At 38.3% G+C, this 18,749-nt stretch overlaps 1 protein-coding gene across 1 annotated transcript in view; it reads left to right on the top strand.

The window, feature by feature from the left end:
- The window catches only part of scn5lab (sodium channel, voltage gated, type V-like, alpha b), a 125,218-nt gene that overhangs the window by 70,137 nt on the left and 36,332 nt on the right, over positions 1 to 18,749 (top strand). The gene's annotated exons all lie outside the window — the stretch shown is intronic.

Here is an 18,749-nt window from a genome sequence, read left to right as displayed (position 1 = left end):
TATTATGTGTGTGATATAATTAGATATTGAGGATTGGGGAGTCATAATTGAATGATAAATAGATGTGTATGTGTATGTGTATGTGTATGCACTAGGCATGGATACACATTCACACACACATACACAGCATAATGATGCGTCCTCAAGGCTGTCAGCACGGGGGCCTTTCTGTCCTAAATCATGCATGGACAAATGCTGCCTTTTGGACTGTTCAATGTGGACCTCTGTCACATCACTGATGTTTAAATACAATGTGATTTCTTTCCTGCTATAAATGCAAGAACAAAGTCCGTCCATGTCCAGCAGATCGTTTAGAGACTTGACTACAGGATGGATTTTTTACAAACATCTAGAGTCCTTTATTTAATATGCATAATGAATACCTGACCTGCAACTGAACATTATAAGTCAAAGGTTAACAGTTTCCGAGTTTCTAGCAGCTATCCTGGTAGACTCATTTTTTATTTTTTTTACCTTTATGACATAAAATATCCCTGACATGCCTTTTCTATCTTGGTTGCTGTAAAGTCTTGCGTATCCGCTGAAGTCTTTCTGCACTTAATTGAGTCCCATTGAAGGTGGAGCATTCACAGGACAGCATGTGGTGTTAATAAGCCCGTGTCTTCCTCCGGTTCTGGCCTTGTGCAAGGTCTCAATACCTCAGCAGAGCAAGAGCACCCAGCACCAATTATCCAGCCCTATGTACCAGCTAATATTGTCTTTCTCAGTGGGGACACATCCAGTGTACAGCATCATTTGCTTAAGTACTTGTGTAATGCATGCTACCACCCTTCCTCTTTCTCTTTCTCTTTCTCTACTGTGCTCTCCTTCTCCTTCCTGCTGTCACAGGCTGATTATAGTGAACATACAGAGAGCTGTTGTGTAAATGTGGGTCATTTTTAGAATAGCTGTAAAGTTGTCAGTATATATTAGTCATGTCTGAAAGTTCTGGAAAGACCTCTTGTAATTGTAGCTTTCAAGCCTTGTATGCTTAAACTATGCAAAGGTTAAAGAGAAATTGAACTGAAGTGAAACTGAAGTTGAAGTGACTGCTTGCATCATTTCTGTGGTATTTGCATCGAGCCTGGTTATTATGTCTTTTTAAAGTTACAGAACTGATCGTACAAAACCAAACAGGAGGAGTTTCTTAATTAGTGTGCTTATTTTGTATTACTGTACTGTACAGTATATACCTCCTACTGGTGTTCCATTGGACTAAACAGTGATGAGGATTTCTAGGAATTTACGTCCTGCCTTTTTTTTTTGCTTTGTGACATAATGACAGGCTCCACTTGCTCCGGCTGTCCAACAGATGATGTAGATAACAGGTGTGGCTGCCACCCAGATACCAAAACGAGAGCGTCGTTTCCACATTGAGCTGAGGAAGAAAGAGAATGAGGAGCAGAGACAGAGGGCTAGCATTGTTCAAAATCCATGTGTGCATAAAGACAAAGGCATTACGCCACCAACCAGGTCCCAGCTTCTCTTCAGCTTTTTTGAGCAGATATCCTGATAGCGGTATAAACAGCCCACCGTGGTTCAGGTGTAAGGACCTGCCCAGGCCCACTTACTCACTCCCTCTCTAATCACCTCCTCTAATCTCAGAAGATGTGTTACCTGAGCATGGTGTACACCCTGCAGTCTAAGAGGTGAAGCAGGATGTCAGGATGTTTGCTGTGGTGCTTCAAGCCAACAGAGGAGTAAAACTCCAATCTTGGGGTGTGTGCTTATGAGGCATCATGTCAATCATCATTCCAGATGTGTTTGGATACATCTTGAGTTAATTGACATGTATGAATAATCATAATTAGTTTTGAAGTAGGTTTCTGTAACTGGAGATGTGAAAGTGGTGTTATCAGTTAGGTTGCTTCCCAGATACCCGCTACAGTGTATCAGGGATGGACTGGAGACTCCATGTGGAGTCCAGTATATCCAGTATACTGTATAGTCCAGCAAACAGACCCTAATTAAAAGTCAGTATAACTAGGAAATCTGATGCGCTGGGCGTTTAGCAGCTTCTAAAAACAACTAGAAAATTACGAACCGCAGGACGTTCAGTGGAACAGGCTCATGCCGAGTGTTGCAGTGAAAATCACAGAAAGAAGGAGAACTTAATATCAGTGTGTAGCTGTCTGTGGACTGAGGAAAACTGCATTTCTTTTTTTGAAGCATGATTACTGCACCAGTGGCTTGTCACTGAATGTACTATGTATAAAAACGGTCATGCCTATGACTCGGTGATAATCCCACCCTACAGTAGGTCTCGAAGTTTGGTGAAGTTCACTCTGCACCAACTATTTTCAGTTTGTTAGGTTTAAAATAGAAGGAAGAGTTGCATCCGACATGCTTGCCGACCAGGAGAGAAACATGCGCACGTGACGGAGTGTCGAATGTTCTCTAGTTCAGTCATAGAGAAATAGGTTTTTCAGGACTGTGCCAACTGTCCTGTGTCACGTACATTTGTTCCGTCAAAGATCATAAGCCTTTCACCATGTTCTGCTGAAATGCGGGAAACAAAGACAGGAAGTTGCATAGGTATCCGGAAACAGACGAACCACTAAAGGATTACCATATAAGGAATAACGGATGAACAAAGAAAGAGAAGCTTGGGAAATTTACCACCGTCCAAGGGAAATCTAAGCATACATTAACAAAACCCTAACAAAGTTGTACTCACTGTGCTATAATTATCAATAGACTGTCCACTAAAGAAGGGTATTGATGACTTAGTGATTGCTTCTTGGGTTTGATTCCCAGGTAATGCCCTACACCCAGCCACTGAGGCTGCAGAACATCTCTACTGTATGTCTACCCCTTAATGCTGATCCAAAGCCCAGATACAAATGGGAGGGTTGCATCAGCTAGGGCATCCCACATAAAACCTTTGCCAAAATCAAAATCCACTATGGCAACCTGTGTGAGCAGCCAAAAGAACATCACCACACTTTCAATTAAAGGATGTAATAGTGCCCAGTCCAGGATGCATTCCCACTTCATGCTCAATGTTCTCAGGTTCTCAGGCTCTGGATCCTTGAAAAATTATAACTATCATGTCTACTATCATTTATACCGAAACAGGTGCTATGCAGGATGACACAGTCACGCTCATATACACAGAGCAGCGGTCCAGGATTGTGGTTTGTTTATCGTTTGCCAGCCAGCATCATTTTTAACAGCATCATTGGAGTTCTAGTGCTTGTGACTAACCGGATAGACGTTTCTGATCAAAAGCTTCATAAATCTTAAGGCTGCCATTCTGCATAATCATTATCACAAATATGCACCAGTTTTTGACAGAAAAAAAAAGAACCACAATGACTCAAGAAGCTTTTCAGAAAAAGATAATGTCACAAGCTGCCAGTGACAAGAAAAATTAAAATAAAATTTGATGCACTCATGGGTTTTCCTGGGAACGTTCTGTGATTAGTCACAGGTTATGACTGTTAAATGGCCTGTTTCTGTTCAATTAGATGTTTCTTGGAATTTCTTTTTGAAGTTTCTAAACGTAAAAGGTCCAGCTTGGAGATTACTGTATATTTGGCTGTTAATAAATACCATATTTTCATGTTAAAACGTATAAAAAATATTTGCGCCATATGCACAAAACACAATGTACAATGGGTTACTGTTCCCACACTTAGTATCTGATCAGTGCTTTAAGGAAAGGTGTATTACTCTTCTCAGAAGTGCTATGACTGTGGCACTGGGTCACTTTCAAGCTAAAAATGTTGTGATTTAATCCCTAACCTTCCCTGAATGGCCACGGGTGTTGCTAATGGCAGAGATTCTCGAAAACTTGCCAAAGAGGTCGGGTTTTTGGAAGTGTATTATTTCTGTCTTAGTTGTAATCACAACTTGCTATTGGCCATTATAAGTGTTTTGGCCTCTTTAGTATGCGGCTATGTGCTAATTCAGTAGTAGGCAGGCTGGCAGTTAACACCTTGCCAAGTGGGATCGTGCCACCTTGGTCATTCCACACTGAATACGTGATTGGTTGTGTTAGAGCATTAAATCTGTGCTTAGATATTACCTATTTTTCTTGCTGGGTTCCCCTGTGTGTTACTCATCCTAAAGACTATCAAATACACAAGCTTTATAGGAATTTGTACTTGATTAAAGCAGTTCGGAAAATGATACCTATAGATTTATATAAATCTGAATAAACCTTTTCTCGGTAGGAATAGGTATAAACTATAACAATCCCTATGTCTACACCTGTAGTGGTTGGTAGGTTCTTTAGAGAAAATGGATCTACATGTATGTTCAGGATCATAGGTGGGGGTTGAGCTGGCATTCTGTTAAAGATTGCATATGTAGGAATGTGTGTGTGCGAGTATCTAAAGTAGCCAGACACAAGATCATTATGGTAATATTATACATACTGTGGGAAGTGTAGTGATAGATTTGCAAAGCAGACATTAATAGAAACAGATACATTTAAATTGATTTATGTAAGTTATATGTATTTGATTATTAAGTCATTAGTACGTTGTTTAATCACATTAATTGTAATATTCAGAGAATTTAATCTAATTAGGGATTAACATGGATTCAGATCATCTACAAACTAAGATGTAGCTTTCAGTCATACAGTATACACTGATCAGCCATAACATTAAAACCACCTAGGTTTTGGGTTCCATAAACCTGGGTTTAGGTGCCAATGAGGCGTCTCTGGGCCCTACAGTAGGAACATGATTTCATAAGTTAGCAGTGGATCCTTGGGTCCTGTGGCTTGCATTCCATGGGAGCTCAAATGGATTGGTATCTAGGGAGATTGGAGGCCGGGTCAGCTGATGATATGGCTGACTGGTGTGTGACCAGATGTGTTTCTGCCAAGTGGGTAGAGCTTAAGCCTCTTTAATGGGCACGATACATAATCAGAAATTTTAGTGTAACCTCTACTGTTTAACACAAATTGGGGTCAAACTTGCAAAACATCAAAAAAATCGTCTTGACATCTAAAGAAAACTGCAACTTTATTTCATTTCAAACCGAGAATCTCTATTTCATCATGCAGTTGTCGTTAGGGATTGGGAGAATTAAGAGTGATGAGGCGTGTGTTTACCTACGCCTGCTATCGCTCGCTCCCTCACTGACAGACTGACACATTCACCACCTGTTGTCTCACAAAGGTACTGTCTGATAACCCTGGTCAGCTGCCTATGTTGTGTTGCATAGATAATGCTCTATTTATAGTCTGTGGTCTGTGAGACTTGTTAGGTTTGTGTTTAACTCTCTTCTGCAGCAAAGTGAGATGCCCCAAACCAGAGCTACCTGTGTGATGAGGTCATACGATCACGTGGTGACTCACGTTACAGGTTAAGGGGTGTGTGCAAATCCTCGTTTGCGTGCAGTCTTTGCACGTTTTACCCAGTAAAATATTTGTGAAACTGCTACGCTTAGACGGCTTAGTTCGGTTTTGTCATGTCTTTTATTTTTATTGGAGGTGAAAATTGAGAAGGTGGATGCTTAAATTTTCACAAGATAATAGCAGTAGCCCCCAGGTGCCTTTCTTACACAGCTATAACAAATGAGGTTAAATGTTTAGACCTGCGGAGCTTGAATGGAACGTGCATGAATGTTCTTTGTCCTATTTGGTGCCATGCCCTGTTCGAACATGTGGAACGTCTTGGGGGACATGGATTTTGCGAAACTAGTTAGAGAGCTATTACTAATGAGCAGGTACCAAAACAGAGCTCGAAGTCTACTATCTTTGCATGCTTATTTATAGCTGTACATCTGTTTTATTTTATTCTTTTTTTTAACACTTATAAAAAGACATCTGACATTCTGTCCAATCATTTAAGTGTCAAAAAGCAGAACTGCCTGCATGGAGAGTTGTAACCCTGCCCCAGGGCTGTGTTTGACTGGCTACTGTCACAGCCTACTGTTTGAATTGTGCACCCCCTGCCACCAAAGATCTACATTTCCCTGACAAATTAGATTCAAATGCAATCCTCTGCCTTTTACTCACCCAGGTTACACAACTATCTTAAATGTCAAACAATCTTAATGCACATTTTATTAGTACATTCTTACCTATTTCTTCGGTACAAATTAAATCTTGCCTATGTCTAAAGTAAAAGAGCACATTATTGAGGAGCTGCCAGAGCTTCTCCTGATACAATGCCACCACCTGTCTTTAGGGCTTCTGCTCCAGGAGTTTGCGTTACTATCAGTGAGCTCCTCATGTGTCCTAGCTAAATGGCATCATTAGCTATCATAGGCACTTGATGTTTTCTGGAGTGCATTATTTCATTATAAAGGCCTCAAGTGGACTGGAAGATTTCGTGCTTCAGTGCGCGGTTTTATTGCGCAATGATGGCATGGCAGTGCAGTCTTTTCCTCTCTGTTGGGGTTTGCCACTTTGATTAGCATTGTTTAAAAATATATAATAAATTATGGTTATTATGATTATTAATTACAAAGATGCATCTCAGAGAGATGCATACTTCAATTTAATTCAATGTTATTTATATAGAGCTTTTAACTTTTGATATTTTTGCAAAGCAGCTTACAGATATATTTTACAGTATATTACTTGAGTGAAAAAAAATTATACTGTACAGTATGTGGCCACTTGCTAACGTATAACATTAGTACAGAAGTCCAAAAATGGGAGACACCAATGATTTTAAACTCTTTCTAAAAAGTTTTTGGTACCATCCTGTCCACATGTTAAATGAGCCTCCTGATAAATATTGGGGATGCTTGAGCTTCAGAGCTCTTGTGTCTATGATACAAGAAGTAAAGCAGGGAATGACATTTCATTTTGGGACTGTGCATGAAATTGTGTTTGCAACATACAGTGTACACATGTGGGCTATGTACTGTAGATGAATGACGAGCTGCTCACAAGCTGCCTGTGTGTACTTACTTATGTCAGGCCATGCATTTAGCCACCAGTGTGTATAATGTGGTATATTTTAAAAGGGTCTTTCTACCCCAAAAGATTAACATTTTCGACCTTGCCAGCTCCTAACACACTTATGCATTTGCGTAACCATCACAGACATGCACAATAATATCTAGAAACACTTGTGTTTGTTTCTTAGATGCACAGAATCTCTTCATGCTTTAGTTTGCAACAAGCTACCAACCATATCCTCATTACGTAGCTTTAATCCTTAATGCAAGCAAAGAAAACAACTAAGGAGATTGCTGAAATGACTGGAATTGAGTTAAGAACTGTCCATGGCGTATTAAAATCTGGAAGGACAATGGTAAAGGTAGGCACATGAACCGACGCATAGTGCCCACTGTACAAGCCTCTGGAGGCAGTGTTATAATCTGGGGTCGCTTCTGGTGGTCAAGTCTAGATAATGCAACGTCATGTGGCAATAAAATGAAGTTAGCTGAAAACTTAAATGTAGTAGTTTAATGACCAGGTTATGACATGTCCCTGATGGCACAAGTGCGTTCCAGGATGTCAAGAGTGGTTTGACTCTCCCATCATCAATACCAGATCTTGGGCAAAAATGAAATGAGATAAAGGATGGAATTTAATGCTGTCAATTTGCATGAGGCTTTCGCATCATAAAATAATGCTAGAGCGAATGTACCATAATCAAAGCGAGATATTATAAATTATTGAGAATTTTAAATCATCATAATAAAAATGTGACATATGTGATCGGTTATTTATAAATGCAAAGAACAGAAGAATATGTTCTTTTTCTATTAACATAAAACTACTTGTAAATAAACCAGGCTGAAAACTAAGTTAAAGATTTCCTATCTAACATTCTATAAAGGACTTGAACCGACTAAAAGCTGAAAGGATCAGATGTAAACTCCACTTTGTGCTCGTGCTGGTCTTACAGAGATAGTGTGTAAATTTGGGATGTGACGCCCTCTCTGGCAGAAGAATGTTACTGCAAACAACTCACTGAGGAACGTTTGTGTGAACACAATGCGAGTTGCATGGCACCCCCTTCCCCCGCACAGATTAAGCTGATGATTTTGAGTGCAAGTCAATAGACTTTCAAGGACTAATGACACCACTGGCGTACCGCTGACAGTGTTGTTAGCCGTGTTAGCTATGAGAAGGCAGTGTATAGTAACTGTTGCAAGCAGCAAACTGTAGTGGCTAGCTAGGTGTGAAAACAAGAATTACTCATAATTTGCCAACATGCAGTGTCATGACATGATTAGCAGACCGGCTGCTTGTCCTTAGTGTGATATTTACAATACAAAACTGACAAATATGGACATTAATTTGTCATGGCCGCAACAGAAAGGCCCAGTTTTAGAGTAAAAATACATACTGTAAAGTACAGATAAAAGCAGGTAAATGCAAACTGTTAGCTAAATTACTGTAGCTTCCTCACAAACACAACATGGCATCTATCTGTCTATCTATGACTGCATAGAACATCTATCTACAGTATCTACCTACCTAACTACCCATCTAACGATCAAATAGAAGATGACTATAACAATCATGACAACATTAACACACAGCATTTTAAATATTCTTGTTCAATTCAGTCAATTTATTAAGATTAAACAAATGAGCAGCAGGTACAGATGAACTACCACTTTGACCCCTTTGGCCTGTGATTTGGCGTTTCAGATTAAGCTGGTCTCGTGCTGCATAGTACACCGGTGGGGGGCATTTAAGAAAATCCGTCATGCACAACTCCCTCTGGGAATTTCTCTAGCTTCCCGACGCTGTGATGGTAACTGAAAGCCCCTGCCGAATCCCACTCGAACAGCTCTGGCTGTGAGTTGCTGGTCTTCCTTGAGTGACTCATGGCTCCATACAAATGCCGGGTTTTTGAGTGGTTCTCTGATTTAGTTAGGCTGCAATTTAATGTGTTAATTTAATAATTAATTAAATAATCTTCTAATATTTTTAAAATAATAGGTACCAATATGTACAAACATCTGGACAGGAAGCACGAGTAATGATACTTATTCTAGAACATTTAACAGAAAGTATTTTGTACTGTATTAGCTTTGTTTAAGGTCTTAAAACCCTTTGATAATTATACTTACTACAAAAACTCTATAATTAGAGGTAATTGATCTCTGCTACAGTACTTCCTTCCAAGCTTTATATTTATTTTGTAATCACTTCATTCACATTTATTAGGAGTATTGACATGGACCCAAATATTTCACTGATTATCAGAAGAATTGCCAAATTGGTATAAAAATGTATAATGTGACCCCTCGATCTATCAGAATGAATTTTTAATAAGATGTAAAAATGTATTGAGTATAGCCATATAAACACTTGATTTAAGTTTCTCTCTAGTTGGAATAAATATCTTCTAGGTGCACGTGTTTGCCCCGTTTGGAGGTAAGCATTAAATGATGTGAGACGTCTCTAAGAAAAAAACAAGACCGTTTGTTTCGGTAAGCTCTGTTAGAACAGCTCTCTCATACTCGTCTTTACTGTTTCATCCACTGGGTCTCTGGATAAGGGGGAGGCACCCATTGCCACAGATATTAAAGCCTGTACCCGATCATATACTGTATGAGACTGAATTCTTGTAACGCAGAGGAAGTCTAACTTAATCTAACCGAACCTCTAAAAAAACAAAACAAAAAAAAAACTAGGAATTAATTACTGAAAGAAACTCAAATGAAGAAAGGGAGAAAAATGTCATAATACACTATATGAGGTTCATATGATTAGACAAAGTAATCAATGGTGGAATTCATATCTGTTGCTTTATTGATTGTCCCTGTCGCTGAAATTGTACCTTTGTGGCACACAAATCCACTGAAGCACAATGGTCACTTTGTCGAACAGAGTTAGATCACCCTGTTACACCACCCAGTTACTAAAAAAAAGGACAATCCACCGTGTCATTGCTGTACAGTGTATAATTACTTACAGGATAATTAGTTATAAGTATGGATTACATGAAAGTATCAGTGCACGTGTCAAATGACTAAACTCAATGTAAATGTAAGTGTAATTGTGTTTAATTAGAGAATAATGAGAACTATTCACAGGCAAAAAGGTTTGCATTTAATGTTGAAAATTATCACATTGTATCTGAAGCAGCTTCTGCAAGTCTTATTTTTATTGTGAGGTTTTACTATATAACTTTAGCACAAAAAGCAGGATCTTTTAGAACTCTTCCTGGACATTGCTGCCATCCTAACTGACAGCACATGCATATCCTGATACAAATAAAGTGCAGCCTCATTATCGCTGTCGGGGTCGCAGTAGCTTCAGCTAATAAAACTCTACTGTTTGTGCGGTTATTGAAAAAATAACCAAGTTCATGATGTTCATGGCATCACACCACAATATCAATGAATATTTTACAATACCAGCATATCCTGAAGTGTTTTTCTCATTACATATATCATCATCATTGGATTGTGCTAACCATACACACAAAAGCATGATGTGAGCTTAGTGAGATCTGCTAGTTCTCCTCATAGTACTGTATAAAACGTACACCATGGTTTATCTGTGACTCACTGGGGAACAGAGTAAAAGTATGAACCTGACGTTTTGCACCTTGTGTAGTTGTTCTGATTGCACAGGTTTGGCACACCAGGAGGACGAGCAGAGTGCCAGGGGCGTCTCCCACAGGTTAATCACATGTAATTACACAGCTCTTCTCACCCAAGAGCAAGTCATCCATGCAGCAGGGGCTTTAGAGCTCCACCACACCATATAATGCAAAAGCAGCTACAGTGCTTAGACTAAATTTACAGTCTTTTACTCGATTATCTTTCCTCCTTATTTAAGGATCATTTTAAGTAAATAATTTTCCTTCTGTTTCTTTCACTTTATTTGTCGAGTAGTACACTCATATACATCTACATGGCACATCTGATCAGAAACACATTAAGATTTAAGGTCTTTATTATGCACTGTCATCATTATGCCCTGTTTTCTTGTATCTGGATTAGACTTGAGATCCACAGCCACGCTGACTAAAATAAAGTGGTTACTGATATCAATCAATCAATCAATCAATCAATCAATCAATCAATTATTCATTTGTTCATTTGAGTTGGTTATTATCTGTCTTACTAAAAGGTAAACTTACAAAATTATTATGAATACTACTTTAAAAAGAATAATTTTGAGTTTTGAAAGTTTACAATGTTTAAAATGTTAATGAAATATTGATATTAATTTCATAATGAACATCAAAACATACAAGGAGCATTTGAGTCAAACTGGGACTTGTAATTAAATTCCTCTTAAATGAAGAAGGAAACCCAATTGACATTAACAGAAGACTTCGAACACAGTACGGTGATGAGACTCTTACCTGCGGTAAAACATACAGTATGAATAGTTAACATTTTTCTGAAGAAGGCAATACATCTGTGAAAAGGCCATACATCTGTGAAGTAGCTCAGAGCCCAATGCAGTTTTTCCCATCAACATTCAGTGAGTAGAATGCCTGATCCTTGAAAATCAATGGATAACTTGTCGCCATCGTGATGAAGAGGTGCATCTATCTGTGCACACAATCATTCACCAACACCACTTAGACATTACAGGAACTCGGCTGGGAGTTATTACCACATCCTCCGTACGGTCCTGATCGCGCTCCAAGCCATTTCCACGTGTTTGGGCCATCAAAGGAATTTCTTGGGAGGTCACCGTTTCAGACATGAAGTAGGCAGCCTGATCATGGATCCAACGTACGGAGAAAACTTAGCAGGGGGATTGGCGAAATAAATAGAATGTTAAAATGAAAGAAATAAATATTAGAGGATAGGATAATAAAGGTAATTTTTAAATTAAAAAAAATTCAAAATTAATCTAATTAATTATAAAAAAAAAGTCCCGGTTTGACCTGAACACCACTCGTATCACAAGATATAGTACTTAAGCGTATTTTAATATGAAAGGTAAAAAAATAAAGTAAATTATAAAATTTCATTATTTAAGAAAATACAAATCATTACTCTTATATTCAACTTTTGAGATTTTATTCAAACAGCCATGCTGCATACCACAGAGTAACTTTGTGATATTTGTTTTTAATTTTTCAAGAATGCATCTTTTGCATTTATGAATAGAAGCAACAACATTATAAGATGTAAGCATTAAAGTAAATATTAAAAGTACACTTTGCGGTGTAGGAGAAGCTATTTGTGTTTCTGAAGTTCCTTAAAATCAGCCTTTAGTGTTGTGTGTTAAAGTTGTGACGAGCCTCCCCTCCCTTCCCCGCCCCGTTCCTTCCCACTGCAGTCCCCGGAGCTAAATATGGCAGTTATTATTTGAATGTTGGTACGCCACCAGTGGAATTATTTCCCCTGTGCTGGGAGTTGGACCTGGAGCTCTCTGGATGCTGAATGCTCCTAGCACTAAACACTGACTCAAATAACCCACACAGTGCAATACTATCCTACTGAACATTAGGATAAACCGCAGATTGGTTAGTTTGTTATTTATACTTAACCAAAAATTCTAATTGATTGACTGGCAGTATGTATTTCACTTATTTGTTTAGCATTAATAATTAACATAAAGAATAAAATCATTCTAGTGTTGCATTAGATTTAAGTGCACTATTGATATTATTTAAAGAAACAACCTAATTTTAACAAGATCCAAAAAAACTCACCCAACCACTAGCAAGACATGTTGATATTACATTTTATTTTTTTCCTAATGCACATAATAGAATGTTTTTAATAGTATTTTTAATGGCATGAAATTAAAATGACCAAATTTGCACACAGGTTGCTTTTTTTAATTGCTGTTGCAGACGCTCATAATGGTGTTAGTCACTGCTGTCTGGTCATACCGGTAACTCGTTAAAAAAAAAAAAAGCTCATATGATCAATAATCAATGCATTATACGCTATGATTCCTACTGTTTTAGTACAGAATAAAGCAGACTACATGTTTTACTTATTAGCAAAGAATTAGTTTAAAGCTACAGTGTGTGACTTTTTTTTTTTTTTGGTTACAATTATATTAAACACATTATTAAGTCCAGGAAGAAAATGTTCCCTAAAACATGATGTTGCTGAGGCTCTGTGAGTCTCCCTGGAAATCGTGTAATAGTACTTCACAGTTAGAGCTGGTGGGCTTGCATCGACTGAAGGTTTCCGAACTCTTTCAGACTCCATACACCAGCATATACTCCACATCATCATGCCTCACAGAAGCAGAGCCAAAGACTTACCCTGATGCACTCAGAGCCGGAGGCGCCTTAATAGAGAAGTCTTGTTCCTTTAACTCTTTTTGAAATAGATTTTCCATGATAACCAGAATAAACACAATATACAGTACACAGGCAACAGCACATAGCAAATGAATTGAAATTTCACAAATGCATTAGCAAGGTAACCAGATGAAATTAGCATCCTGGCTAAAAGACCTGCTCCTTGTTTAAGCAGAAGAGTTGTGCACTTTGCTTTAATATTCAGTAACTCTGACAGTGACAATAATGTGCACCATATTACTCTTATAACCCATACAGTACTGTGCAAAATTCTTATGCCACCTCTCATTTCTTCATATTCATAAATTAAATTATGCAAATTACAATAAAAAAATGGAAAGGAATGTTTTACTGTGACAAGCTGCAAAGTGCCTCAAGATACATTTTTTTAAAATGATTGTTTATGTAAGAATCTCAGCAGCGACCTCATTTCCCTCCTCATCTGTTCCAACCATTCAGCATCACCAGTACACTAATCACTGGCCTGATCATCTGTCATCATCTGCACCTGTTTCTCACTAGTTCATGCCATAAGTGTTTTTATGCTTGAACGATTTACAGGTCACTGTTTGGCTTAACAAACAAAACATTCCTCTAAAACTGGTCAAAAACAGGGACAAGACTGAAAACGAGAACAAAGAAACATGCCAAAAAGAGAGATAGTCATTTAGGAAGCTGTGTCTCTCTCATCAGAAGCAAAATACAGTATGAATAATGAGGGGTGGCCTATGACTTTCCAACAGGACTGTACATATTATGCTGGGATTCCAAAGTTTGTCTGTGCTATTTTGGCATCCTAGCTAAAGTATGCGTGGGTATATGTGGGTGAGAACTATGCAGCATAACGTATATTACAAAAATGTTCCATCGCAAGTAGCTTGCAACACCATTCTTCTACCAGAGAGGTAGAATTCCTAAATCTTAGCTTTAACAAGTTTTCTTACCTGGTTAAATACAAGATAAAAGACGGAATGACTTCATTTAAAATCTTTTTAAACCTGTACAAGCCTGAGTGAATCAGGGGAAAAAAGAGATGCTGAGGAAATGACTCTCTGGCTAAATAATGTCTAGGCCATTCAGCACGTCTCAACTTCATCACACCCCTCCTGGTGTTTTGAACATACCTAATTTGTGTGTTTTGCTGTCCATCCCCAGTTGACCTCCTCCATCTGGCCATCCTCCTCCTCCACCTCCCTGTGTCTCTCAAATCAGCCTGCACTCATTCCTCTCCTCTTTAATCTGTATACTGACAAAGAGGGCTATTATTCACGTATAGACACTGTAATCAGAGAGGCTGCCCTTCTCAGTCCGATCTAATGTACTGGGTGCTGACTTTGATTTCTAGCATGCGTTGACTTTATTGGGCTACACAGAAATGCTATAGAGCATGTGGATCTCCAAAAAAACGTGCGTAACACATCAGGAGTGAGCGATGCATCAAATCCAGCAACTAACTGGTCCAATTAGGTAAATGGGTTGGGATCAGGTGGAATTGCATCAGAGCGATTGATATTATTATTTTTTTTCCAGTTGAAATGGATGAAATAAATCACAGACTAATGAACAAAGCAAAGCAAAGGCAAGCCGTCAGATGTCTAATATGGTGATGTTGTTGGGGGTCCAAGGCCAGTGGATGAAAAGAAGAGGAGGAGGGGAGCCATCTCACATATTGAAATGCCACGCTGGTGGTCAGCCTGTGATTTATTCCCTGTAAGGGCCTTGGCTTTGCTGAAAAAAAAAAAGGCACTCCTCATTGTTGTGGGAGGAGGAGACAGAGAAGAAAACTAGTGCGATGGATTCCTGGACATTAAAACATCATGTTTATTTTGTACAGTAAATAGTGTTATCAAGTGCTACAGTACCTTGCCATCTGTTGTAACTTTGCTTGTTATTGTTGTAAACTAATAAGTTAGCTTTTTCCTAGTGAGGGAAAGCTGTGCCGAGAGCAATAATGATGATGGCTTCAAGAACTATGCACAGTAGTTTTACATGAAGCCAGTGAGCTGCATCAGACCAAGCATACTGGTTTTCGATTCTATTAAATAAATGTGACCTTAATGACATCATATTTTATACTCGGAAATACAGGAAGCATACAGTTAGGTGACAAGCTGAATACAAAGACAAATGATGAAGGAAACTGATAAAACAATGATTTAATGAAATGCATGTATATGATTCTTCAGTTTTATGTTTAGTGTTTTATGTTTTTTTATCACATGACTACATGAGTCACCTGGGTGACTGGATGCACACATTGCATCATGCCTGAAGGCCTTCTAAATCATCCAAATAGTTTCCGTGGAGGAAAGCTTAACGCAGAACGTTTAAGCTTAACGCAAAATATAATGCAGATTCGATGCTCTTCTCACTCAGTCATTTTGAAGGTGTCAGCCACGCAGTACACAGACTCACTCAGTGGAGTCGAGTACCCCACTGAGTAGTACAGTGAAGATGTCATTGTTCAGGTATGTGCATTCCAGTCCATTCTGCTGCCAGGATACATCGATCTCATTTAAACAGTAAACTGTATACACACTGTATACAGAGAGAGAGAGAGAGAGAAAGAGAGAGAGAGAGATTTACTTCCTGTTCGGATTTGCTTGATCCCTCCTTAGATTAAAGTGTCACTGTGAATCAATACAAAATTCAATTCAATTTAAATTTGTAAATTTATTTTGTATAGTGCTTTTAACATTGTCGCAAAGCTGCTTTAGAAAATTAAAAGAAATAATAATTATGTAAGAAAAAATGATGAGTAACCCAGGGGTGACGGTGGCAAGGAAAATCCCCTTGGATAGCCATAGGAAGATCCTTGGGGCTAAAGGAACCAGATTCAACAGGGAACTCATTCTCATTTGGGTGATATCACATGGTGTGACCATAAATCAACAAAATTCTCCTGACTGATCACCTTTATCCCCTGATGATGTTTTTTCCTATCCTGATGACCCTGTTCCCATGATGTCTCTCTGAATGGTTTGATTTGAGGATGAAAATAATATAAATCAAATGCTCTGGCCTTCATAGTCACCATTATCCAAACCCTAACCAAAGGGTTAACGGTGATCAGTCCTTCAGTATAGATGAAGAGACTAGGGAAATCCGTCCTGAGGCGCCAAACACTACCTTGGTTTTTTTCTTTTCTTTTCCACCCACTCATTCTGCATTTAAATACGCCTAAGTTTATTGACTATACAGTATTCTGAACAAGAGCATGAGTCTTTATTAATGCCAGAATATGAGATTAGCTGTATTACTTGTTTAGTAGAACATTAATGCCATTTACTCAGCTAAATAATGTGATATGCCATGTGTGTTGGTCAGTGTCCTGAGGAGTAGACTGAATGAATTTTCAATATGTGGGTTTATTAAGGACCCTGTATTAGCGGCTGTGTTTGTGACTCAAGATTTAATACTTTCATCATAATGCCGTCTTTGGAAAGGGCCACTTTTAATACATTAGTGAAGAATAATACATGTTGCCCCAGGAGGTTCTCACTGAGCATTCACAACCCTTTCGGTTACCTACAGTATGTTAGATGGAAAGATCCAATTATAACCACTTGCCGGTGTCTGCTCTGGGCCAGGGAATTCAGAAATTCATGTACATTTTGGTTCATGAATTTATTCTAATTCATTCAGTTCAAGTCAATTTTATTTACATGACATTGTTCTAACAATAGACATTGTCATACAGAAGCTTTAGATTAATGCAGAGATTTCTACCCTAATTGAACAAGCCAGAGGCGAATGCCGGAGGCCATGCTGAAAAAACTCAAAATCAAAAACCCATCCTCTGCTTGGTAACACCAGAAAGTGGGAGTAGAAATGAATTAATTCTCCATTTACTTGTAGTCATTTCTTAAACACATCTTCAAAGACCTGATGTCTTTTCTGAGTGCTGGTCATGCACCTCTCTACTCTCAAAAGGAGAACACTATGCTCACTCCTTTAATGTAGATGCTTAACTGCACTTAGTGCAATGGAGGGACCCTGCTATCATTTTTCTCCCATTCAGATTATGGCTTGTCAAGTTCTGCAATGTAAAGCCATGAACATGAAAAAGCACAGCTGGGAGTTGAACCTGCTGAACACACTCGTACTGCATTTAGTATGTGGACTCTGGAGGTACTGCCATGTAATGTAAGGAATGGTTCACAAATAGCTTACCGCGAATAAAATATTCTACAGAAAGTAGAGTTCTCAAAATGACAAGGAAATGGGAAGAAATTTAAGAAGTAATTGAAGCCACTCATACTTGGGAAACACTATACGGCAGGAAACTATATCTTTCTATGAGTAAAAGGAGCTTGTGATCCATTTACATAGAAGGTTTTGTTATACAGTATCTATAGATAATATATGACCAGGTGGTGCTTAAGGGATTTGCCGACAAGTCATCTTCGAGTTTAATTAAATGAACTTTGTAGTGGGCCAGATGTGACAGGAGCCTAAGCAGAAGCGCTAGTTGACCAACATGGATGCTTTGTAATGTATGCTATAAAAGTGTCAGAAATTAGGCTTATCACACTACCAGAGGTGGGTTGAGTAGCCAAAAATGTACTAAGTAGCTGTACTTTGAAATATTATTACTCAAGTAGAAGTAAAAAGTAGTCATCCAAAATATTACTCAAGTAAGAATAAAAAAGTATTCGATGAAAAGATAGTGAAGTACTGAGTAACTGTTTCAATCGAAATGTCCGATTTATTATATTTTTTTATAGATTATGTAAGCAGCCAGACAAAAGGATAAAATACAAATTCTGACATTTCTAAATAATAAAATTAAAATAATTAGGAATAAAAAACACAAAGTTCCTAATCTCACTTTTTTTCACAACATAAAGCTTGTGAAACAAATACCTACCGTAGGTAACATATGTGTGTTTGAACAGTGTAAACTAACATTAGAACATGTGTACAATAATGTAAGAAACGTAAATCTTTTAGCCTTTAGCTTATTTGCTAATTATATATGCTAACATTGCAACATTAAATATAAGAGCTAAACTAACCGTGCCATGTTTTGAGTCATAATGTCATAATGTTTTTGTAAACAATTACACATACAGTTTAAAAAATTTTAAATTAAAGCTTTAACTCCATGGCTTAAAGTCTGTGTGATATTTGAATCTGAGATTTTGACGAGAGATCGTTGTTAATGTACTGTAGCATTCTAGAAGCTAGGGATGACTAAGTACATTTTTACTGGTGTTTTTATAATAAGTGAAAAGCGGTGTGGTAAAGTAAGCATGTGTCTCTGTGAGTAAGTTGTCACCAGGTAGAGTCACTCTGATCTGCCTGGAGTCTGAAGCATCTGTGTTCTGGGCAGTGGGGCAGAAAATAGGGGACTCAGGCTTCTAATTCCCTCTGTCAGCACCGGCGAGAAACTCACATTGAGAGACTCTCACAGAATCCAGCATACTGTAGTGTGTGTGCGTGCGTGTGTGTGTGTTTGGGGATGGGGGGTCCTATCTGTAGAACCCAGCATGACAGAAAGGAACTGTCAGCCCGGTACTCCATGTAACATCCTTTCTTTTCCTCTCAAGAGTCCAAAATTGCAGTATTAGTGGAGAG

The sequence above is a fragment of the Clarias gariepinus genome, chromosome 4 (assembly GCF_024256425.1).
Source record: "Clarias gariepinus isolate MV-2021 ecotype Netherlands chromosome 4, CGAR_prim_01v2, whole genome shotgun sequence".
In the NCBI taxonomy this organism is placed as follows: Eukaryota; Metazoa; Chordata; class Actinopteri; order Siluriformes; family Clariidae; genus Clarias; species Clarias gariepinus.
This window is presented reverse-complemented; position numbering and strand designations above follow the sequence as displayed.